General features: G+C 40.0%; 1 protein-coding gene across 11 annotated transcripts in view; it reads left to right on the top strand.

The window, feature by feature from the left end:
* Window positions 1-25,373, top strand: part of RHOBTB1 (Rho related BTB domain containing 1) — a 123,514-nt gene that overhangs the window by 36,096 nt on the left and 62,045 nt on the right. For 3 of the 11 annotated variants that reach the window (XM_011287376.4, XM_023240475.2, XM_019813149.3), the window contains exon 3: window positions 23,297-23,347. The gene's annotated coding sequence lies outside the window, so the exon portion shown is untranslated. Of the gene's footprint in view, window positions 1-16,722; window positions 16,813-20,251; window positions 20,390-20,727; window positions 21,071-23,296; window positions 23,348-23,474; window positions 23,567-25,373 lie in introns of those variants that run through there. The other 8 variants (XM_023240479.2, XR_006586942.1, XM_019813151.3 and 5 more) reach the window with 7 other exon arrangements.

The raw sequence follows: 25,373 nt of genomic DNA, 5'->3' as shown, positions 1-25,373 counted from the left end.
AAATCTTCATTCACTCATCCATCCAATGATTAATTATTGAAGACCCATTATGTGCCAAAATTGTTTGAAGCACTTGAAATACCAAAATAAAGGCAAAGAATACAGTTGACCCTTGAACAACATAGGAGTTAGGGGCACTAACCACCCCCCAACACACAGTCAAAATTCCATGAGTAACTTTGGACTCCCCAAAAGCTTAACAACTTATAGCCTGCTACTGACCAGAAGCCTTACCAATAACATAGTCAATTAACACATATTTTGTATATTATATGTATTTTATACCATCCTCTCACAATACAGTAAGCTACAGAGAATATTAATAAAATCATATAGAAAATACATTTACAGCACTGTCCTACATTTATCAAAAAAAATCCATGTTTAAGTACACCCACACAGGTCAAACCTGTGTTGTCAACTGCACACTACTAAGGAAAAGCACACAATTATTTTACAAATAGTTACTGAACACCTACTAGGTGCCAGGTGCTACACCAGGCACATAAGCAGGAAGGAATCGTAATGTCAAGGATACAGACACACTTGGGTTTAATTTCCACTACGTGCTAGCTTAAGAATTACTGAATAGTTTATTTCATCTATAAACTGAGAATAACAACACAGGCTTAAAGCACTACTATGAAACTTGAGAAATTAAATCATCCAACATACTATAATCCAAAGATGAGCAAAATTCCCTATTCTTGAGATACTTGAAATCTAGTAGATAATATACATAAAAGGTAAGCATTCAATAATACTTGTTGAATACAATTAAATACAGGGCAAAATGTGATACTGTAATACTAATTATGCTCTCTTCTGAATGGTAAATTTCTTTGTACACTTAGAATCCTTAATATAGTATGTTATGAGTGATGGAATACTCAACAAATGTTAAATACATGAACAAATAGATGTTTTGTAAGTAATTCTGCAATATTGCCCTAAAATGATGAAATTCTCTCTTAAAGCCAAATATTTACTTCCAGAAACTTCATTTTGTATTAATCATATAAATTATGCTTCAAGATTCTAAAAATGAAAGCAGATTAATTTCTGCCTGTAAAGTAGGATTACAATAGATATTACCCCCAATTTTTCAAGTTTTATATAAATAAGTTTGATCAGAAGGTATTTCAAATTGGATCTGCCATGTGAAAATCACAAGTTCATATTTGCTCTTCACTTTGAATTAGTGAGGCTTCTTTGTCCAGAAATGAGTTACAATTACACAACGTTGGAAATGTTTGTACATTTTCTCTGTATGAACTAACTTTATAAAGAAAGACTGAAAGGGCTGGGGTTTCTGGTTTCTGCTGCAAGTACAAACAGTGACTAACACGTTAGTCATAGTAAACAGCTGTTCCTTAACAGGACAAGAAATAACATGTTTAAAATGCTGCAGGAAAATTAAGATAGACAAAAGAAAGAATTTTTTACGTGTTGAAAGTAACTCTAATTCAGGCAATCCTAAAAAAGCATGCAAATGTAAAAATATTTTTGGGATTATACAGCTAGCCTTGAAGTAATTTTAGTTTTTAATTATGTCCTCCTCAATAAAAGTTGGATAGATGAGATGATTCTCCAAGGTCTTCTCGGATTTCTGGCAGTTTAAGAGACTTTGCTTATTTTCAATATGTCCCCTAGAGGGCAGCGGTGGCCCAAAACACAGGAAAAGATTTTTTTTTTTTTTTTTTTTTTTTTTTTTTTTGGTCAGTCCTGTATCCTCTCTGGGCCAGCCTCTACTGCAGTCCCTTTGCCATTTCTCACACACCTGTCTTCTGTAAGCAAGTTGACAATGATATTTCTGAGTGTTTATTTCTGAGTACCTAACTAACAAAACCATTAAATATTAGACAAGAATGTTGCATGAAGTATGTTTTTACAGAGATTGGAAGAAAAGAAAGTGTATATATCACTTAACACACATCCACATCCTAACTGTCCTATCATGCACCTTTCATGGATTTCAGAGTAGACAATGGCTTGAGATGGTTGGGAAAAAAATTATAAGATGTGCCAAAGCAAAGAAATCAATTTTTTCCTTTAGTTGGTTTGAAATAAACCATAGTATTACCGAATACCTATTCATTCATTTATGCACTCAAGAATTACCTAATGTGTAAGAACCATATATCAGGTGTTGCATTTAGTAATGTGTGGAACAGAGAAACTACTTCAGGAACCTTATAATTAAGAAAGTGACACTAAATTACGTGATACAGGGAAGGATGACACAGTAATGTACCCAAATAATTACGAACTGTGGTAGCAATGTAACATCAAAAATTGTTGCGCCTTTTACAAACATTCTGGCTTTCTCTTGGAGGCCCACGGGTCTGAAGAAATCCTTGTCCTGTTCCAACAGAACACATAACTTTATATTTAAAAGGTGATGACGAACCACAGGAAGCTTCCTAAGTAGGAAGGGAGAGCCTGAGTGAGCACTTTACTAATGCTGAGGTTTTCTTTTTTAGTTAATGTTGCTGTTTAAATATTTTATTCTGCTCAGAGACATTTTTATGCAAAGGGTGCAACTTTCAAAAGAGACTTTTGCAAGGTTGCCCTAAAAGCCTCTTATAATACCTGTAAATTTATCTTTTGGGATCTCTTTTATTGTATTCAGATTATTTGCTGATTAAACTTTTTATTCACTTTCATCTTGTGAAATTGGGAGCAACATGCACTTCAAGTATGTGAAGAAAAAGATTAATGATGTCAGAATTATAATTCAGTCAATATTTGCTAAGCCATTTGGGTTTTCTGTATAGAGCAGAGGATAATGAAAATTGTCTACCGATACAGCAGTGAGTGGCTCTGAGAACATTCTTGCCATAACTTTTAGTCAACCCAAATGCTGTGGTCTGTTTATGTGGCTGCTTGTTTATGCAGATCACTGTGGCTGGGAATTATACATATTTGCAATACTTCCTGGGAGAAATCTACCATATCTGTACCTGTGGCCTCCAGTCTGCATTACAATCAAGGCTTTATTGAGATGCTAGAAAATGGACTTTCAGTCCTAACAATATGTCTGGTAATCATTTATGATGTTCTAACTCTAAGGAATGACGTATTTGTTTAAGTACATTGAAACTGGTGGATAATTTAAGTGAAGTTACTTTCAAGATTTAAAGCAGCAGGATCATAGTACTGTCAGTGGACAGGTTAGGCTGACGAAGCCAGGACTAACCCAGGGAACAAAATTGTTACCACTGGACCAGGAACCACAGCATATTTAAAATTATTTCTATTTGCCCAGAACTGACTAAGCCAACTGTTATTTCCAGAGCTATAGTAAATCATCTTAAGACCTTATCAAAGGACAGATAAGCTTCTAAGTACTTGTCAAGTGGAAAACTTCTTCAGAAAAAAACAGAAAATTATAAGGATCTAGACATTTACACTAGACATTTTATGAGGAGAAAAAAACACTACATAACTTGCTTCTTTCTGAGGGTGTGGAAATTTCCCCTAAAAGTCAAAAAAAAAATGTTTGTAGAAAGAGTATAAGAGCTAATTTGGACTCCTAACTTTATTTTGCATTTGCAATTTGAAATGAGTCTATAAAATGGCTACTATTAAACATTAATCATTCCTCTCTCCTCTGCTCTTTCTGTGTGTTCATGTTTAAAAAGAACATATAACCATTGGGTATATTCTGATATATTATCTGTTGTAGGAAAGTATCTCCTGTTTCTATTGGAAGCCAGGGAAAACCTGATGATTTTCATGTTAGTTCCAACAAGAATTAGACCACTAACTGCATATAATCAGCAGACATTTTCTACCATGTGGCTCATTTTGAAACTTTCTACTCACAGTAGTCCTACCACTGGATGTCGGGTGCAGAAAAATGGCCAGTTCCCTTAAAAACATTATAAATGATCACTACATTTAATGGCACTGCAATATCATATCCACAGAATAACCTATCTTGCTTAGAATTTACAGTTTGTAAAAGCACTTGCACACAGAGTAATGCACTTGAACTCATGCTGATCCTAGGTGGGTGTAGTTAAGTCCATTCCAGACATTTCTAAGAATTAGAAAGCTTGGGGGAGTTTCCCAAGGTCACATAGCTAGAAAATAGCTGAGCTCTTTCCAGGCAAGGTCTCTTCACTCGAGTCTAGATCTACGTGACATTCTAGTGAGGCTGTATTTACCACATGGTTGTGTTCATTTTCTTACACCAGGCAACCTACTTAGATGTACATGTAACATATGCACAGCGGTGCTTTTATTATGTGTAGGCAACACACAGGTCTCCTTTTTAGGGAGGAGGAAGCAGAGCCCCAACAAGGCTAAATAATGCATCCAGAATGACACAGCTAGAGAGCGGTGGAGTCGGGGTTCCAACCTGGGGGTGTCCGGCTCCAAAGCCACGTGGCTGCCAGTAAAGCACTTTTCTTTCCAATGCCACCTATTCTAGACTGGGCTTTCCCTCTCCTGTGTTCTACTTTAACACTCTGTCAGGCAGTTCTTTGCAGACTTCTTTCTGCCTCACTGTTGTGTGTTTTCATTGAATACAAGGTTTCCTACATGGCCCGGATGATGTTGGTGTGGGCTGTTTTGCATATAACTTGCGTAGAATGGCACAGTGTTCCTTGAGCATCAACAGAGGACAACTGAAGTAATACAGGAAATCCCAGGGCCCTCTGAGAATGGCAGCCACCCCTCCTTGTTCTCTGGTTGATTGAAGGCTTATAAGAAAAAGAGGGTCTGAGTAAAGCTCACTTGACTCTCTGAGTACAGGACAGAGTCATGACTCCCCTACCCACAAACCCAACCCCAAGTCAGTAGAAAAATGAGGAAGGGCTACAGAAAGAAGTTTGGAAAAAACTTCACAATCCTGCTGTCAGCCCTGTTGACACCATGGTGACAGGGCATCTTCCTGAAATGGCCAGTTCATGGGTATTAGAGGTGATAAACAATGGAGTAGTAGCCAATGGCGCCTAAGGGTACAGGCCTATGGGAGTAGCCAAGCTGCCAGTACAGCTGATGAGACCACAGAAGGTGCATTCCAGCTGTAGTCACCACAAGCCCTTCACAACGTGGGCTATAACTGCCCACAAGTAAGAAAGACTCCAAAGTGCACAGTAGGGGCATGATCCAAAAGTAGTATCATTTACATTTTGCTTATGAGTATTTTCAGTTTGAATACATGGTCCAACCAAGTAGTTCAAACTCTCAGATAGATACTATGAAAATGGCTCTCAGAAAAAGCAGTCTAATTTATTTGATTCAGTATGTGAAGTTGCAAATGCAGGTGATTAAATTTCTAGTTCTCAAAGGGAGTAGTACTTTGTTCCTGTGAACAGCTTATTAACAACTGGCAAAAACCACATGTGTGTCTGTGGACAGCAAATTCTGTTGAATTACTTAAATACACATACTATTTGATTAAATTCACCACCATAATCAATAGGGGGGTCTGGTTGTCACATTAATTATATTCTATAGAAATTCTATGGACACATCATTTAATTAGATTTTTCACTTAGTACTTATCAAAATATAAGAAATACCATCATAGTTTTTTGCACATGGTAATGAAAGCATAGGTACATTACCAAGATTAAATCATGAAAGAATATCTACCCTTCTGTTTTCCTTCCTGCTAAAATTATCTAGCTTCTTACAGTACCACCTGTGATGATAGGCAGGCTATGCAGAATTTCAAAGCTTTCCACAACACCTACCAATCTCCATGTCAGAACAAATTAGTATTTCCAGTCTACTGTTTATCATTGTGGCATTTTAAAGCCTAATAGCTAATTCTTAAAAACATTAATAACATCTACTTTTATTGAGAGCTCATGTTCAGTGAATGTGTTAACAGCTCCACTTATATGAGCTTATTTAATCTATAGAGAAACACTTTGAGGTTTCTTTTCATTATACAGATGTAGAAACTGAGGCACAGGTCACATAGATGGTATAGAGCCAGGATTGAAACCTAGATCTGACTTATTTTATGGCCCACCTAGGCTAATCTGTTTATTTCACAGACACAGAAATGGACCCAGAGGAGTAACCTGTCTTTCTACAGGACACATAGCTGGAGAATGGAGACAAAACTGGGACTCAGGTTTCCACCAGTTACCTTTATTGTCTTGAGCCATCACTATAGGCCTGAGCTCTTCAGCTTTTTATTCTGTCTTATTTCTGTTTCAGCATACAGCAGCCAGGCTCAGAGACATGTAAACAATATCCATTAGCACTGCTGCCTGTGATGTGTAGTGCAATCACATTTTTAATGGACTCTGTCTGGGTCCTATGCTTGTCTGCATTGCTCTTAAAGAGGTCTGGAGTAAATCTATTGCTCACTTGGCAGTCAGCACTTGGCACAGTTTCTCAAGTGGTAAAGTTAGAGGTCTGTGGATTTTGCTTTCTCCCATATCTCTGGAAGCTTCTCCTAGAGAATGTCATCCTTAGCTCCCTATTCCAAGGCCAAAATCTATGACTGCTTCAGAAAAGGTCTTCTACCCTAAGCAGCACTGATCTGGCCATGCCTTTCCCTTGCTTTAAATACTCAGATAATAGGTTTTTATCATGAATGGGTTTTGCATTTTATCAATTACTGTATCTGTATCTATTGAGATGATCATATAGTTTTCTATTCTACTAATATAGTGATTTACTTTATTGGTTTTTGAATGTTAAACCAACCTTGCATTCCTGTTCATTTGGTCTTGATATGTTGTCCTTTGTTAAATTGCTAGATTTGCTAATATTTTTTTTATTTGATAATATGTTCAGGATTTATGGGTATATGCTCATGATGTCAAGTTTTGTCATGAGTATTAATGATGGCTTCATCTTGATCCAAGTGGTGGTCACATAGGTATTGACAGATAATGAACATAAGTTATAGACATTCCACTGTATGCAAACTACACCTCATTTAAGTACAATTTTAAAAGTCACTCATATAGTTTCACTGTGTCCTTAAGCAAGTTCATTAGAATGACATCCAAGGGTTCTGTTTGTTTGGATAGCTGGGTAATCTTTATACTTCACCTTGCAACATGGCCACACAGATTACTTTTAATTACTGAAAACTATCATACTGTTTCCTACTGTCAGAACTTTGCTAATGTTTTTCCTTCTGCAGAGAATGACTCTCCTCCACACCTCTCTCTTCCTATGAGAATCCCTGTCATCCTTCAAGGCCTAACATTAATGATGTTCCTTCTGGGACATTTCTTGGAAGATTCTGACACCCTTACCACCCACAGGCAGAATGTGTCATTGCACATTGTCCTCTCTGTTGAAAATATGGCCGATAGTTGATATTTTGTGAGATTTTCTCAAATAAAAATATTTTAGAAATTCATATGTAAACAATATTTTAATTCCAAGTTTTTAAAGATCCAGTTATGCTTACTCATCAAAAGTAATGTAGCTCCTCTGACCTGTGTAATATCAAGGTCCCAAACCCTTTAAAACTAAAACCTGTTGAGTTTCTTCTGCAAGATGGCCAGCTCGGAAATTTTGGAATTTTTTGGAGGGGATTTTTTTTGGCTAAAATTTATTAATTAATTTTTGAGAAAGAGAGCAAACAAGTGAGAGCAGCGGTGCAGGGGCAGACAGAGGATCCCAATCAGGCTCTGTGCTGTCAGGGCAGAACCCCATGCAGAGCTCCATCTCATGAACTGTGGAGATCATGACCTGAGCCGAAATCAAGAGTCACATGCTTAACCAACTGAGCCACCCAGGTGCGACATAAATTTTGGTTTTTAAAAGAAATGAGAGTTTAGCATTTTTCAGAAAACTTAGGATTGCATTAGCATTCTTTTAATACACTGTGCTTGAAACTAAATGTTTTTAAGCTTCGATTTTATACACATAAAAATGGAAGCAAGTCAAGTTCCCTGTGATTTCTTCCTTAGAGGTGCTTGACTTTTCCACCTCCTTTAATTTGGTATTAGCCTTTTTGTTCCCTGCACTGACTCTTTTAACCACATGTTTTGAGGATCCAATTACTGACTTTTTAATCCGATTAACAGTGAAATCTGTGTCTGTTCTGGCAAAGCACAGAAAATACACTCACAAGTGGTATCTGCTCACAGTAAGTCCTTCCACTTTGCAGCAGTACTATATAACAGGTATGAATTTGGGATTGAATTTAGACTTAGGATGTTAATCCCTGAAGTCGTCTTTCTAGGGATGTGACCTTGCACAAGTGACTGACCTCCCTATACCTCAGCTTTCCCACCTGAACAAGAGGATAAAAGTACCTCACAGGGTTGCCTTGAGGATTACATGAGATAAAGCATGCAAACCACTAAACACTGTGTAGCCATGGAGTAAGCAATCAATAAATATTGTTGTGTTATTATCATTGGACAAATTATTAAGAAAATCTTTCAGTTACTCAGAACTGGATTACTAAATTTGTGATTATCCAAAAACTTTGTGGTGTTTTTTCTTCCCTTCTATTACTTACCACTTGGACCTGCATCATTCTCAGTACCATATAGCATTTGATTCAGGTTGGTTTGGAAGACAGGAGGAGGAGGGAATCTGAGCTGACTCCTAACACTTAGTGGTGGGTACAGCACAGCACCAAACTGTTTGGGAACAGCTGAAGTCATTCAGAAGAGCACTGTCAGCCTATAAACAAATGAGTCCCAACTAAAACTTTTGTAGAATCCCACGTGAGAGTAATTTGATGTATCCGTTGAGAAAACTAATGGCTAAAAATTGTTATGAATTTAATAACAAGTTTAAATGAAAGATACGTCATCAGCCACAATAGCATACTTTAATTGTTAAAACAGCAAAATTCTTTTCCAAACAACAAACAAACTTGGTGCACATGTGGGTTCCTATCTCTTATGCAATCAAAAACTGGACTCTCCTGAGTATCTATCACTGACTACAAGTTATAGACCACAAATGTAGACTAAGAAAATGCTTTCTAATACTGTGTCAGTGCTTCTATATTACCCTAAATAGTTATTCTGCTTTATAATCAGCACTGCTGGTGTATACTGGACTGGCAATTTAAATGAATATATTTGTGCTATGTAATGATAGCTGGCAATTATCTGTGGTTTGGGGTAACCCAGGACAGCTATTCCTTGAATAATTGACCACAGTGACCCACATGTCTGCCCAATCAGAAGGAAGCCTCCACACCAAGTTCTTTGAAATGAATGCCCCACCAGTACACTGTTTTTCTATTATTTACTTTGATGTTCAGGAAGTGCATTATTCAGTGGAACACTGGATTGTTGATAGGTATTCTAATATCAAAAGAAGGGTTCCTCATCAAATAAATATGGGCTATTCAACATAAGGCTATTTTCCTCTTATCGTTGCATAATTTACTGTCACATATAAACATCCTGAGAAGTCTTGCAGTAAGAAATATAACTTTAAGAAGAGGACAAAATGCAAAGTATTTCCCAAACTTACTTGACCATTTATAAACAAAGTCTATTCCCCTTTATTAATAGAGTTTCACTCAGGACTGCTACAAGAGAATTGGGAAAAGCTACTTGATTAATATATCTCCTATTTACTATTAAATTCACTATTTGATAATTCCAAAAATATTTTTGTCTGCTTTTCTTCCATCCAATTTTTCTCCCTGTTCCTTATCCTTTCCAACCCATTACATTGCCAGATATAGCAAATTAATTAATTAAAATAAGAACGGGACACCCAGTTATATTTGAATTTCAGACCATCAATAATTTTTTAATATAAGTATGTCCCAAATATTGCATGAGACACTGAAATGTAATTGGGTGTCCTGTATTTTAACCCCAAGCCAAATGAGGACTATCGGTGAGTAATTAAAGGAACTCAGCTTAATTTAGTAATAAGTACATGCAAGGAACTCATTCAATGCTTGCTGAATGTTTCTTGAATCTTTCATAATAACAAAAGTATGACACACTTTTTGAAACAACTATATTTGGCCTTTTTATAATAATTCCAACATAAGTAGTGAAGTCACTCTGGAACGCAAGACTGAAATAAACTCTTATGCTCCAGTGTGAGCGCTTGATTTTATAGATGAGGAAACTGAGCCCTGAGAGAAGTGACTTGACTTGCTCAAGGAAATTCTCCCACAAGGAGTTGATAACTGTCAGTCTCAAGTTCTTGTTACCTAACTTGCAAGCCCACAAGGCTATCTTTATCATTGTGCACATATTTGGTAGGGCTTAAAAAAGGTGATGAACTAGTTAATCAAGTGTTCTAAATTATAGTTGCTAAGTTTACCAAAATATAGTTGCTAATTAAGTTAGCTACATTTTAGTAATGAAGCTTAATAAAATCAGAATAAAACGGAATACAATTAAAATAAATTTAAAGCTTTAATTATACTGTATATAAGCTAATGTTTCCTTCATCAGTCAGAAGGTGGTTCAGTATCTCCCAGTGTCTCAGTCCCCCATTATTGTATAGTATGCAAGAGTGCAAATTTAAAAAAAATACCAGTATGTCTTTTGTGTGCCTAGTGTTTCTATTTATAAACTATTGTGCAGGACGTATATGCTTATTTTCATCCATTAGTCACCTCAAGTGTGTTATTGAGAAAAAACATCAAGCCCAGCAATAATCTCACAGTACAAGCAGTAGTGCTTATAAGAGCACAGTTTTTGTTCTATAGAAAGCAGAAGAACCACTTCCATTCACAGATGATACATCACCTTTACTATTAAAAAGAGGTATCGTTTGGATTGGACTATTGCAAACTGCTAAGAAGACACTCAGGTACTGCTTTGTTGCCTGTGGGTTTTGCATTTAGTACCCATCATACAAATACCACTGTCCCTTCAGGTGCTGTGTGACTCAGAGAAAGGAGTGAGGGATGCCACGTCTTCAACAGGGATTTCAGGTTGGCCAAGAATGAGGAAGAAAGAAGCATCACTTTCAAACTAATGAGTTCTTACGTATACAGCTTATTCCCTCACTAGATAGATGTGGATATTTAAACATCAAGAAATACCCTTCACTTGGTAATTGAGAATGATAAGCTCACTAGGAGCATAAGTCCCTGCCTTATCTGTACTACCCATATATTTAAATCAGACTTCATAATCACATCATCTGTTAAAATGAGCTGGGTTTTTCCTGCATAACCTTCCCCTCTTATCTCATCAACTTGACATTGCTGGCACAAGGTGAAACCATTATAGTATGCCACTTGTTCCATTAGGAAGTAGAGCAATATTTTAATTTCAAGAAATATCAAGAAATGGACTGGGGATTGCATCGTATATTTTTCCATGAATTATGTGCTTTCTGTGACATGGTGGTGGTGAGGCTATATCACTCATCCACACCTGACCCACAGGTATTGGCCATCTTGTCAAGGACCCTGGGAATCCTGAAATTGTCGTCCCATAAAAATGAGCACCCTTCAACTCTACTTAACCTTTAACCTACCAGAAGTTTCTAAAATACAAAGTATTGGGGCGCCTGGGTGGCGCAGTCGGTTAAGCGTCCGACTTCAGCCAGGTCACGATCTCGCGGTCCGTGAGTTCGAGCCCCGCGTCAGGCTCTGGGCTGATGGCTCAGAGCCTGGAGCCTGGTTCCGATTCTGTGTCTCCCTCTCTCTCTGCCCCTCCCCCGTTCATGCTCTGTCTCTCTCTGTCCCAAAAATAAAAATAAACGTTGAAAAAAAAATTAAAAAAAAAAATACAAAGTATTAAGGCAGTTTACCTGAGTTTGATATTAGAGTTTAAGAGACGCTGTGGCCCATTACTGTCCAATGACACAATGCAATGTCATACACTGTCACACATACAGCATTACTTTGAATAAATAAGGAATCATAAATATGAAGTGCTAATTATATGGAAGTAGAATCTTTATCAGGAGTTCCTATTTTAAAATGAATAATACTTAGGGCACCTAGGTGATTCCGTTGGTTAAATGGCTTACTCTTGATTTCAGCTTATCTCATGATCTCATGGTTCCTGAGATCAAACCTCATGTTGGGCCCCGTGCTGACAGCAAGTTGCCTGCTTGGGATTCTCTGTCTCCCTCTCTCTCTGCCCCTCCCCCTCTCAGGCTCACACACGCACTCTCTCTCTCTCTCTCTCAAAATAAAATAAATGAACTTTAGAATGAATAATACTTAAATAGGTATTTTACCTCTGGCAAGTGATTTGACCTTTCTGGTCCCCAGTTTCTTCATCTATAAAATGGGGATGATAGTGGTACCTCTCTCATAAAGTCACTGTAAGGATTTAATGTCAATGTGAAAGCATTTAGCACCATGCCCAACACATAGCAGGTGCTTACTGAATACTAATATAATTATGGATTAAAACGTCTGGTGGTGATCTTGGTGTTTACTACTATTACTTGTGCATACTAGTACCTTATCTTTTTATTTTTACACTTTAATCTTTGCAAAACACTTTCAGGACCTCAAAGTGCCTTTTCACGAATGACCAATGTAATGTTGGCCGTGATTACAGTGGAACAAATGAAACCATGAAGGGTAGTTTTCCCTTAAAATTGCAGCTTTTTCACAAGTAACACAGGTGGCCTGTATATATGAGTAGTTAGAAGGTAGAACTAAGGTACAAGCTTTCTCATGTAACATTATTGAAAACCACTCAATGTGGGCCTTCTTGCCCACCCTGCTGTTCAAGGCTCTGTAGGAATGGAAACACAAGGACACTGCCATACCCTTCAGCAAAATCTCAGTGTTTTCTAAGGCTGACAGGAGGATGGGAAGTGAGAACCTGTGCCTGAGCCCAGGACTCATCAGCTTATGTTTACAGGCTAAGGGATTGTGCTCCTTCAGTATCGATCTTGACGTCTAACTGCTTATCTCACTCACATGTGATGCAGCTAACTACTTGTCCATAAAGGGGAGTTTACCAAGTGGTACATTAGAGGTCATGTGAAATATTACAGCAAACATAAATATTTACAGCGCTAAGGAGAGACTCAGTTGTGTGCACAAATACAGCTGCTCTTGTCCCCAGGGCCAGGAGTCAGCTCCTCCGTGTTTTCAGATAAGGAATCATTATGAAAAGAGGGCAAATGCCAATGAAGGAAAAGCCTCCACAACTCAGCTTTCTTCCTAGGGGCTGACTGGTGGGTCTGCTTCCAGGCCACTTGTGTTTCTTACAACCCTGTATCCATACGTAAGTTGTGTAGTGGTATCTGCACACAAGTTAGTCTACGGTGCACTAGATTACCTCAGAATAGTTACTTCCACATGGCCAGACAATCAGGTTAGAATTCTGGTGCCCCTGTACTAACGGAGAGCAAGTCACTGTCTAGGAAACTTCATTCCCATCTCTCATATTTGAGATAATTCTCAAGCTTGTCATGAAGATTAAGTGACACGTATATTAGAGATGCTGGGTAAGCAGAAAAATGTGATACGAACATAGGTGGAATTATTCTTCTGAATTGGGCTGTGTGTGTCTGTGTGGTCCATTTATTTTTCTAGTTTCTGAATGTAGTTTAGTTCACTTCTATGGATGGGAAAAAATGCAGCAATTGCAAATCACTGGCAGAGCAAAAAGTCAAATCTCAAATATTAAACTTTCTACCTTATGGAGAGAGTTTGGTGGAAGCTATTATGTCTAATACTTACAGTCAGCACTCAGAGATGAGTTGTGGGAATGAGATAGTTCCTATAGGATTGATCTTTGGCACTCCCAAATCAAGTGATACTCTGTGCTGCACAGTGCTTTTGAGTGGCCTCATGATGAGTCCATTTTTACATTTACCAGTGTGTACAGAGCTTCATATTTACACTTTCCACAAACATTTGTTCATATAGTCCTCTTAACAATTTCTATAAAGTTGTGTTTCTTTTCCTCATTTTATATATGGAACTTTGAGATACAATGGACTAAGGGATGAGCACAGAATTATGTGGCTCGTTGATGGGGATAGCCAAAATACAATTATATTTTCCTACTGTGTCCAGTACACTATGTGTGTTTGGGTTTTCTGGAGTTTGGGTGGTGGTGGGTTTTTGTTGTTGTTGTTGTTGTTTTCACTCGTTTCATGAAGAGAAACAGTTTGGTATTTTTTGTATGAAACAGTTGGTCAGGCAAGATAGCCTTAAATATGTTATGATAAATATGATAAATATGATAAATATTGTCATATACTTTTCACTAGGTAAATCTTAAGTCTAGCATTAACACATTTTTAATATTAGAAATATAGCTTATTCCTGAAAGAAATACCCCTTTCACGTGCAGATTTTTTTCACGTGCAGATTTTTTTATCATATTTACTTTAAAAAAAATCAAAGATACACATTGTGCATTAGACTGTTGTGTTTTTCTGCTTACTAGAGGTATGATACATGTTTTCATAGTTTTATGAAAGAATCATACCTTTACTTTAAAAATCATACTTAAAAAAATCAAATATACACATTGTGCATTAGATTGTTGTGTTTTCCTTCTCTCTAAAGGTATGACATATATTTTCCAATTAGTAATGCCATACTAAAGAAAGACCTGCAGATAACCACAAAAGCTATTTTTTTTTTTACCTCCTCTTACCTCCTCTGCTGAGCTAGACCAGCAGAACACCATCTTGGTATGAGAGATTTGGGCAGGAAGAAATGTAGTTAGATTTGCAGAGCTTGCAAAAATCACATTTTTGCCAGACTCACCCCAAGCCAACAGAAAACCTAATGAACGGATCCATAAAGGATTTTTTATTATTATTATTTTAAAGAGAGAGAGGGAGAGAAGTGCAAGCAGGGGAGAGGGGCAGAGGAAGAGAGAGAGAATCTCAAGCAGGCTCCATGTTCAATGCTGAGCCAAACAGAGGCCTTGATCCCACAACTCTGGGATCATAACTTGAGCTGAAATCAAGAGTCAGCCACTCAACAGACTGAGCCACCCAGGCACCCCATACAGAAAGGATTTTTATGCAAACCTGCACAAATATATTTAACATGCTATAAAAAAAAGAATACCTTTGTGTCAATTTCCAGCACATAGCCTATATCCATTAGTGCCCAGTAAAACAGGAACTCCAATATGAAAAACATGTTTGCCTTCATAGAACTAAAAAGTACCTAATATTTAATGTTTCTATCTTTAAAAGGGTATCATGAAAATTCCAAGATTGGATCCACTAGATTATTTTAAGTATTCATGTATTCATCTGTCTGTCCATCTACCTATACTTTCTATTTCTATCTATACTTAAATGGCTCTTTAAAAAAAAAGTTTCTCAGGGGCACTTGGGTGGCTCAGTCGGTTAACTTACGACTTCGGCTTAGGTTATGATCTTGTAGTTTGTGGGTTCAAGCCCCATGATGGGCTTTGTGCTGACAGCTCAGAGCCTGAAGCCTGCTTCATATTCTGTATCTTCATGTCTGTCTGTCTTTCTCCCCCCTTCCCCTGCTTGTGCTCGCTCTCTCTCTCTCTCTCTCTCTCAAAAATAAACATTAAAAAAATTTTTTTAAGTTTCTCATACAGACTAAATTAGGACAAACAGTGATAACTGGACCACAAACCCAAGACTAGGAGTTCATTTCCACTTGTAGTTTTTAGGTAAAGGACATCTCTTTCCGTTGATTCCCACAGACAAGATTTCCCCAAAACAGTGAACAGAAAGTAGAACCTTCAGAGATCTCAAGACCTGGTTTGAGTAACACCTGAGATAAATTTCCAAGTAGTCAAACACACACACACACACACACACACACACACACACACACACACACACACAGCTTAGCTACTTGGACTTAAGGGTTTTTACTTTTATCCAAGTGAAAAAGCTATGAACATACAGATTCATGCAAAACCTGCCTGTAGTATATGGGACAGAAAGGATTCACTGACCTCAGGTGTCTCCATTTCATTGATGTATCAACTACATGAAAGCTAGGGATGGGCCCCTACCCTCCCTACAGAATGCTGGACAACATCTGGCCTAGGAGTAGTCTGACACCTTGGAGAAGTATCTACTCTGGCAGAAGAAGTACTAGAATTCCTGAATACAGAAAATCTTTCAGGAGAAACAGAGATGCCAGAAGGCTCAGGTCATTTCCTTTCTGAGCCTTCAATGTTTGGCATTAATGAAGAGACCCACACCAGGGTCCATCTTACCTGCCTGTCATCATTAGCCGAGCCGCACCCAGCCTTTTGGACCCCAGTGACCAGACCGACCCCACTGCCAGGCAGTGGGGGCTAGAGTCATGGTTCTTCTAGCATGCAAGATGTACAAGCAAGTCGCCATTAAACCACCGCTTGAGGCCAGGGCTCAGAGACCCTATTCTGTTCGGGAGTCCAGAAACGTTTCTTTAAAAGCCAGAAAACCCAAAAATGTGGGTCAGTAGATCAACTATGCCACTAGCATTTTCACAGTGCAGCGGACTTGTTGGCCGTTACGTGAGCTGCCGTGTAACTCCAGGAATCTGCTCCAACAGCTGTTTTTTTTTAGCATCTTTCTACCAAACGCACCTGTTCTTAAAAACATGGGTGAGTTCATTCCCTTCCACGTGCTCAACACTTGGTAGTACTTGCCCATGAAATTTCTCTGGAACACCTGGAACTCGCCACCCAGGATACTATTCTCCAAATAGCAACGACACCCTCCCCACGTCCAAGGGGGATGACCCCTACCGCGCAAGGCGGTCCTCCTCAGGGCGCCCACGGCTGGGGCAGCCGCCTCGCTGGGCCTGGGCGCTGGAGGAGCGTTTGCGCCTGCGCGGCGGCGGGGTCTCGGCTTCTTGGGCTGCAGCCCCGTGCGTTGGCGCTGGCCGTTCTGAGGCTGTTACCCACCGCTGAAATGCAGGTTTATAAAACCCTGAAAGGGCTCTCACTAGAGAGGTTTCATGTAAGTGCTTTAGAATACTTCATGTAACTGTCTGAGAATGTTCTCTATAAAACTAATGGCAACAGAAATGTTGAACAATAGTGATAGCATCGAAATTAGAATTGTCTTGCGGTAGTATTTGAAGTTTTTTTTTTCAACGTTTTTATTTTATTTTTGGGACAGAGAGAGACAGAGCATGAATGGGGGAGGGGCAGAGAGAGAGGGAGACACAGAATCGGAAACAGGCTCCAGGCTCCGAGCCATCAGCCCAGAGCCTGACGCGGGGCTCGAACTCCCGGACCGCGAGATCGTGACCTGGCTGAAGTCGGACGCTTAACCGACTGCGCCACCCAGGCGCCCCTTGCGGTAGTATTTAATTTGCACTTTGAAAATTCTGTTATCCTAGAATATATTTTTGAAAAAACTCTCAAAACTCAGTAATTAAAAATAGTAATATTCCGATTATAAAATAAGCAAAAGACATGAACAGGTATTTCAGCAAAAAAGGGATATGGATGGCAAAAAAGAACAAGAAAAGATGTTCAAAATCATTAGACATTTGGGAAATGAAAATTGAAACAATGTGTTGTCCCAACAAAATTGCTGAACAAGTGAGTTTTTAAAAAATAGTGAGCCTGGGTGGTTCAGTTGGTTAAGTTTCCAACTTCGACTCAGGTCATGATCTCATGGTTAATGTTCCAGCCCTCAATAGGGCTCCACAGTGTGGAGCCTGCTTGGGATTCTCTCTCTCTCTCTCTCTCTCTCTCTCTCTCTCTCTCTCTCTCTTTGCCCTTTGCTTATGCATGTGTGCATATGCTCTCCCTCTCTCTCAAATAAATAAACTTAAAAAAAAAAAAGAAATTAAAAAAATAGTGATAATACCAAAGGCTGGTGAGAATGTGGAGAAACTAGATCTCTCAAACATTAGTGGTGGAAATGTAAAATGGTACTCTGGAACGCTGTTTGACAGTTTCTTAGCATATGACCCAACAATTGTATTCTTTGGCATTCATCCCAAAGAAATAAAAACCTATGTTCATACAAATGTCTCTATACAAATTTTACAGAAGTGTTATTGGTAACAGCAAAATACTGAGAATTACTCAAACATCCTTCAGTGGGTAAATGGATGGACAAACTCTGATGCATCCATGCAATAGAAATTTATTTAGTAATAAAAAGGAATGAGCTAGTGATACATGTAACACCCTGGATGAACTTCAAGGGCATTATGCTTCGTTAAAAAAAAAAAAAGTCAACTGTATGCTACCGGTTAATTTAACAGTCTCACAGTGGCAAAACTCTGGTGATGAAGGACAGATTAATGTTGGGGGGGGGATGCAAATACAAAGAGGTAGGAGGAGGAAGTTCATTTGTGATAATGAAACAGTTCTGTTTCTTGCTTGTGGGAATTTTTTTTAATCCTATGACTTTGGTAAATATTTACCATAAAAGCTAGTCAAAAGTTTTTACACCGCTTTCAAGCAATTCCAAAAGTGTTTAAATACAGTGTTGGTTTAATTAAGCTTAAGTACCAATTTTGAATATTTATTAAAAGCTAATAGTATTGATTTTATTACCATGCAACAATTTTAGTATTTAAATGTGAATTATTCTGCGGTAATAAGAACGAGGATACACTCATGGCAGTGACTCAAGGGATTCTTTGTGTTCCTTTTCGCTCTTGTTGGCATAATATAGTCTATATTTTTTGCTCATTTTCTCCCACTTTTACAGAATCAGGGGTTTTCTGTGTAACATTTGGGGGCTACAAAGCACCATTATGGCAATCTCTTCCTCAGATCACTGCTTTTGTTTGAAAGGACTTCCTGGAACAGTGACTTTTCCTCTGCCTTATCTGATTTACCATTTACACCAGTTTATTTTCCTGAAAGTTCTTCCTGTCAGTTTCCCTCAAATTTAGACATCAAACTGGGTAGTTCCATGATGACTATTTGTTATTTAGCTCCTATTATAAGAAGCATCTTCTGGAAGACCTAAGTGAGCCTCTGTGTCCCCTGGGGGTGGATGGCAAATGGTAGGTAGCCTGTCAACTGGGTATGGGTATCTTTGTATAGGTATCTTTCTGGTCCTAGTACTTGTTTGTGCTTAAGCATGCTGCTTAATTATTTTTTAATTTATAATTGAGGAAATGAAAGAAAGGATGTCAAAAAGCAAGTTAATGATAAAAGAAGGTCTTGGCCGGGCTAACGCTGTCAACATCGTTAAAAGAAGGTCTTAGCCAGGCTAACAGCTGTGCAAATGCAGCTGTCAAAATCTAAAAAACAAAAACAAACAAAAACAAACACCTACTTCTGCATGCCTCAGTTTCTCATATATAAAATTGTTATGATGATAATAGCACCCACCTCATCATTGGTATTAATTGAGAAAATTGCTTTAAACCTCCTAGACTATCACCTACCACATATGAGTGCTGCAATACATGTTGGTTCCTGTTTCCTTTGAATTTCTACCCTATTTCTTAGTCCCCAGGGCAGTTTGAAGAGAAATAGCTTGCAATAAAAAGGACTGATTGCCAGCAATGAACAGGGTTAATTAACTTTTCCCAAGAAATGTGTTCCTGAAAAGAATCTGTATTGATTAAACCTTTCAAAATAGGGTCATTTTTAAATAGACTAAGGGAGGTCTGTTTTGGGCCAAGTAAACGATCACCTCCTCAGGTCTCTGTCTTGAAGTTCTTAGAGTAGATCCCCATGTTTGACTTTTCACTACCCTCTCTCTCTTCTGGATATCAAAGATTATGGACCCATGACTCCATTTCCAAAGACAGTTCAATGGGGATGGCTTGAACAAAGCAGTTGCCCTTAAAAGGCTCCCTTTTCCCTAGCTTTTCAACACCGTAGGAACACAGTACCTGAAAACTCCTTGGGGACTAAGGGCATATTGTTGCCATCTTTGTATCCCCCTTGGTACACAGCCATCTAGATTTATAAAATGAATAAATTCCTAAGGCAGCTGAACATATCAATACCTTTATCCCCCAGTTCTTTATAGGCCAGGACTAAGGAGGTTTAAGGCACCCTAATTTTAGCAGACTGAGTGAAAGCTCCTTGAGGGCCAGGACAAAGCTGGCTGTGTTCGTTGTCACTCTCTTAGAGCTTCGCAGGGCACCTGACACTGGGTGAGCACTCAATAAGTTTTTGTTATGTGAATGCATGAAAACTACCCCTGGTCCTGTCCTCAGGGATCACGGCCAGCCTAGAAGAGGGGGGAAAGTTCATGAGGAGGAATGCACTGTCCTGGCCTTCCAAGAATACTGACAACCCATGAGCGCCCTACGCCAATTTCACTTCCTCACTCAGCCATTTGTAGGAGGTCGTAAATCCCCTCCTTCCTCGGTTCTGGGGACAGCCAAGTCGTGCTTACGCCCCCTGCGGGGACCCCAAGTCACAGAGGAAGGTAACCCAGAGGGGGGAGCCTGGCAGCACGTGCAACCTCCCAGGAGAGGAGGAGGCTGGGCTAACGCAGTCCTTAGTCAGCAGCTGGGCTCGCTTTTGAAACAAAAGCCAATGTCCTCCCTCGGAGTCCGCGGCCGGTCAGCTCCTAGGGGGAAGAAAGCCATGCTGCCCAGCCGGTTAGTGGCCCAACTTACTTTTCCAGAGCCTGGGACAAAGGGCCATCAGTTGTTGGGGTGTGGGTGGGGCGCTGGGGAATAGAGAGGGGGCACAGGTCGCCCTGACCCGACCCTCCCTGCCGCGTGGGAGAAGGGTCGGGGTCTCCCCGCTCTGCGCCTGTTTGTCCCGGGCAGCCCGCTTCCCAGCCCGGGCCCCCCCGGATCTGCGTAAAGCTGAGGCACCTTTGCCACCGGCGCCCCAGCGCACAGACACACCAGGCCCTGGTTTCATGAATGAAATCCAATCGTGTGGATATAAATAGCCGCGAAGGCTGCTAACGTCACAGTGCGAGCGGCGGCCGCCACGGCGGCGGAGCTCGGGGCCGGCCGCTGGGTTCCGCCAGGCTGGCCCGCCCGGGAGCGGGGTGGGGGCACAAGCAAGCGGGGAGGGCTGGGGTGGCAAAGGGCGAGCCCCTCTCCCCCGGACCGGGAAGAGCGGCCGCGGCGCCGGGCGAGCCCGAACCGGGAGGCAGTGCCATGCTGCCTTTGTGCAAAGTTGGGCGGCGGGCTGCACGCGGCGCGCAGGGGTCCCGCACACCCGCGACCGCGCGCAGTCGTGGCTGCTGCTGAGTGGCGGGGACCCCCCCCCACTCCCCCCACCCCTTGAAGGCGGAGAGAGCTCGCGTCTCGCTCGGCTTCTGGGTAGGTTCTGTGTCGTGAGTGCGCTATGGTATGAAACTTATTCTTGGAGCAGCCGCCGCGGGGCCCCCCTCCCCACCGCCCGGGCCCCAGCGGGGGGCAGGTGGGGGCCTCGGGGCCGCGCCAAGCGGCCCGCAGCGTCCCGAGAGAGAGTTGTGGGACCGAGCTGCTGTGGGAGCCGCCCTCGCCTCTCTGCGAGGCCGGGAACCCTCACGGCAGAGGCAAGCCGAAGAGATTTCTAGGAGCGCCCGCACAGCCGCACCCCTTCTTGGAGCTGAGAAAATGTACAACAGGCACCCTTAGCAGGCTGGCGGCGCTAGGGAGGGGGTGGTGCCGCGTCGACGACAGGGCTCTTTTCCTTCGAAGAACAGTGGTGGGGAGCCGGAGGACCTGAAAAGGTGGATCGCTAGTCCCTTTAGCGCTTGCACCCCCTGGAGAGTTGACGGGTCAGCCCACAGTTTGGCGCTCCCCACCCCCAATCCCGTGTCTATGGAATCTGTTGTGAGTTGCTGTGACAACAGGAGGAGCTGCCATGAGGGGCTTGCAAAACACCTTACCTTGTTTCTGTGTGCTCAGCTTTCGGGGAGAACAATGGCGTGAAGGGTGGGGAAGGGGAGATGTGCAGACAAGGGAATCCAACACCCTTTCGAAAGAAAGAAAAAGGAAGGAAGGAAGGAAGGAAGGAAGGAAGGAAGGAAGGAAGGAAGGAAGGAAGGAAGGAAGGAAGGAAGGAAGGAAGAAAGGAAGGAAGGAAGGAGAAGTGGAAAGAAGGCACAACTATGTAAAAATATATCATTAGATCCTACTTTTAGCTGAGCCTTTTCTATCCTCAGCAGTATCAAACATCTCAACTGAGGAGCAATGTCAATATTTAGACTTGGACAAGCCAGAAAGTTAGAAGGGAGCGCCAAGCGCAGGGTTTTGACTTGGCTTTGCACGTCAGCACACAAGCTGTGCCTTTCGAGCTGACTGTACACATTTGCTGGGGGAAAAATTGCATGAAGGTTGATATATATACAAAGACATCCAGGCCTAGGAAGATCCAGGAAGTTAAGACCAGAAGAGTCGCCTTGACTTTGGACTCCCCCGAACCTGTTCTGTTCATGCAGTTCTGCTGGACTCCAGCCAGATGCTCAACTTGAGGTTTCTCTAGTTTGGGGCTCCCTCATCCTCAACCAGGGCTATGCTGTATAGTTTACACTGGCCTGTGTATCCTCTCTAAACTGGGGAAAATATTGTTATTGGTAGTTTTCATCTTTGTATAAAGTCCTCTCACTATCAGCAGATATAAATAGCCAATAGGCTGTGTTTGTGTGACCTCCTACAAGCTCCAGGCTTTTCTAAACATACATTGATGAGTTTGTTTACAAACACTCTTTAAAATTTGGAATTCTATTTCCTTTCCAATAACTTTGTGGATGCAGAAGAGTCACTGGTTGGTAGAAAATAAACACGAGTTATTTTCGGTATAAATAATGTCTGCCTACTGCTCTGCAGGTGGAGTAAGCAGTCAATTATTATATGAGGTTGCCTCTGAGATTCCTGGATCATATGCAGATATAGTGGGAAAGGGGTTTAACCAGTTCCTCTCAGTGTGGAAGACTCTGAAATGATTATTGGGAAACAATAAAATCATGGTCAGTATTCTTCTGACCTTGCCCATTGATTGTTTTTATCCCAAATTTTGAAGGTAGTGCAAATGTAAGTACGTAGTGCTGTGTGTGATCACAGAGGTAAAAATAGAAACACAAATAATTTAATGTCATTCACCCAATGACGAGTTTTGTAAGTTATAAACTTATAAACTATACAAATATAACTTGAAAGGAAAAACCTAGAAGCATATGGCCTTTTATTTATGATAATATAGCCAAAAAATGTTATTTAGGAAGAGTAGTGTGTCCACGTGTATGACTTCTGTATGGTAAAATGCCTGTAAGGTTTTCCTTGTTCCCATCCGTGGGTTTGGGCCAAGTGCTTTTTTTGTATCATCCCCAAATGCTCAGAAATACATTTTTCACAAATGCTACAAAATGTTAACCTAGCTATTTCAGGATGTATTTGACCCAAAGAAATGCCACTTTAACACTGGCACTTGGCAAAAGTAAAGTGGATTCTGCCCTTTCAGGGGGTGGGGGGACAGAAAATTATGTGTTGAAAATGTTAGTGGTTGTCCATGTGCTTCTGGCCAGAAGTAAGTCTTATAAAGTGTTTCTCTTTTCTATGTAGGTGAGCCCAGCTGTGAGCAGGGTGTTCTGTTCTTCACTTCCAGCAAGCCAGGTCAGTGTCTTTGTGCAAACCCATGGCCATAGCTCGATGACATCTTGTGTCTAATTCTGAGCATGTATTTCAGAACAGGTTTCTTAGTCATTTGTCTTAAAACAATTGACTTTAACATTTTTTTCAGGGACTCAGTTATGAGCATCACAAGTTCAACGATTAATAAAATTATTCTATTTACTCTGTGAATAAAATGGCACTAAAATGGACCTTGAATAGGTTTGTACTTTGACTTTTTTTTTTTTTATGTTGGGATCAGAGGGATGCCAGAATCATTGAGGATACTGGGGATCTGGGTGTTTGATTATTAAAGTTTTACTTCTACCCTAATCTTAACACTCTAGAGCTGGAAGAAACTTGATATAATAATAGCTCTCTTTTTATTTTCAGTTAATGTGCTGCATTCTTTACATTTATGTTCTCATCTGCACCTAAAAACAAAAAACCCTGTGGAGTAAAACCACTCCCTTGATCCCCATAAGACAGGTGAAGAATTGGAAGTGTAGAGAGGTTAGATAATATATTCAATTCCTACTTTTAGTAAATGGAAGAAATAGGATTTTTTAAAAATCCCATCTTACTCTAAAACCTAAACTTTCTAGTTGAAAAATTCTTCTCCAATAGGGAAGTTGGGGCAAAGAAAGGTTAAGTGACTTGCCTAAGATAACATGGTGATTACAGCTCATATAATAACATGAAATGGCCCAACTGCTGAAAAAGAATAAATACCATTCTCTTAAATAAAACAGTGAAATAATAAGTATTCATGTGTACTTCCTGGCATGGCACTCTCTAAGATTTAAGAAAGTTTTTATCAGGGGGTCTGTGGTCTTAAGGATCTTACGAACAGATTTAAAAGGCAAGATGTTAAACATCCACGTATGAAAAGTTAAAGAATACATCAAGATCATGCATGCCAAAAGGCTAAATTGGGAGGTCAGTGGTACATTTACGAGAACTTCAGCAATTTCCATTCTGTGGGATTACTTTCCAATTCCATGTATGCATGGAAGAAAGTCCAAGCACATATTTTGTCTGGATAGATGATAAATGAGTGCAAGTTTAGGAAAAGACAGAAGGCAGAATTTCAACCCAACAGGGAGAGATTATGCAGTCATCTAGAACTGCTAAATTACAGTATCTCATACTCAAAGGTGTTATTGCTTCAAAAGCATTGTAACAAAATTGTGAGCTGTTTGAATCTGCACAGCATCTTTGAGAAAGCTTTACTATTTAGCATGATACTTTAAAACACTCAATTCTTTTTGGAACCTCAATCTGCCTAAAATGTGCCATGTAGATAGATTTGGATGCATAATAGATAAATCCCAAGCAAAGTCCTGAAAATGGCCAGTAAAGATTAAGCAGGACATTTTCCATTTTTACCAGGGTTGACAGCCTTCTCTTCCCCTCTTGCCTATTTTTGCAAAATAATTTGTAACAGTTGTTACAATACAATATAATAATCCTTCTTAGGGAGTATTATATAAAAATAGTTAAAAATGAAATGGAGAACAATTGATAAAACCTTCATACATCATCTATTTTAAAATGTACTAATATCCCCAACTCAAGCTAATAGCCCTAAAACCTTAATTAGCTAAGAGATACTTTTAAGCATTTAAGGGGTTGTTATAAGCTGTCCTATATAACAGCTTTGTCCTGTCTAAGCTGTTATATACTGTATTATTACAGAATAGATCATAAGAACACTGAGAAGATCCAATTACAGGTTAAGACCTCATCATCAACTGATATTTGGTTAACTGTAAGACTGATATGTCATAAAAATATCAATATAGCAACTATAAACCTGTAATTATTTAAAAAGTAAAAATAAGAGAGCCTGTCTGGCTTAGTCAGTAGAGCATGTGAGTCTTGATCTTAGGGTCCTGAGTTCACACCCCATGCTGGGCATAGAGTTTACTTAAAAAAATCTAAATCTATGGGGCACCTGGGTGGCTCAGTCGGTGGGCGTCCGATTTTGGCTCAGGTCATGATCTCATGGTTTGTGAGTTTGAGCCCC

This window comes from Felis catus, chromosome D2 (assembly GCF_018350175.1).
Source record: "Felis catus isolate Fca126 chromosome D2, F.catus_Fca126_mat1.0, whole genome shotgun sequence".
NCBI lineage: Eukaryota > Metazoa > Chordata > Mammalia > Carnivora > Felidae > Felis > Felis catus.
The sequence above is the reverse complement of the archived record's forward strand: the minus strand, read 5'-3'. Positions and strand labels throughout refer to the sequence as shown.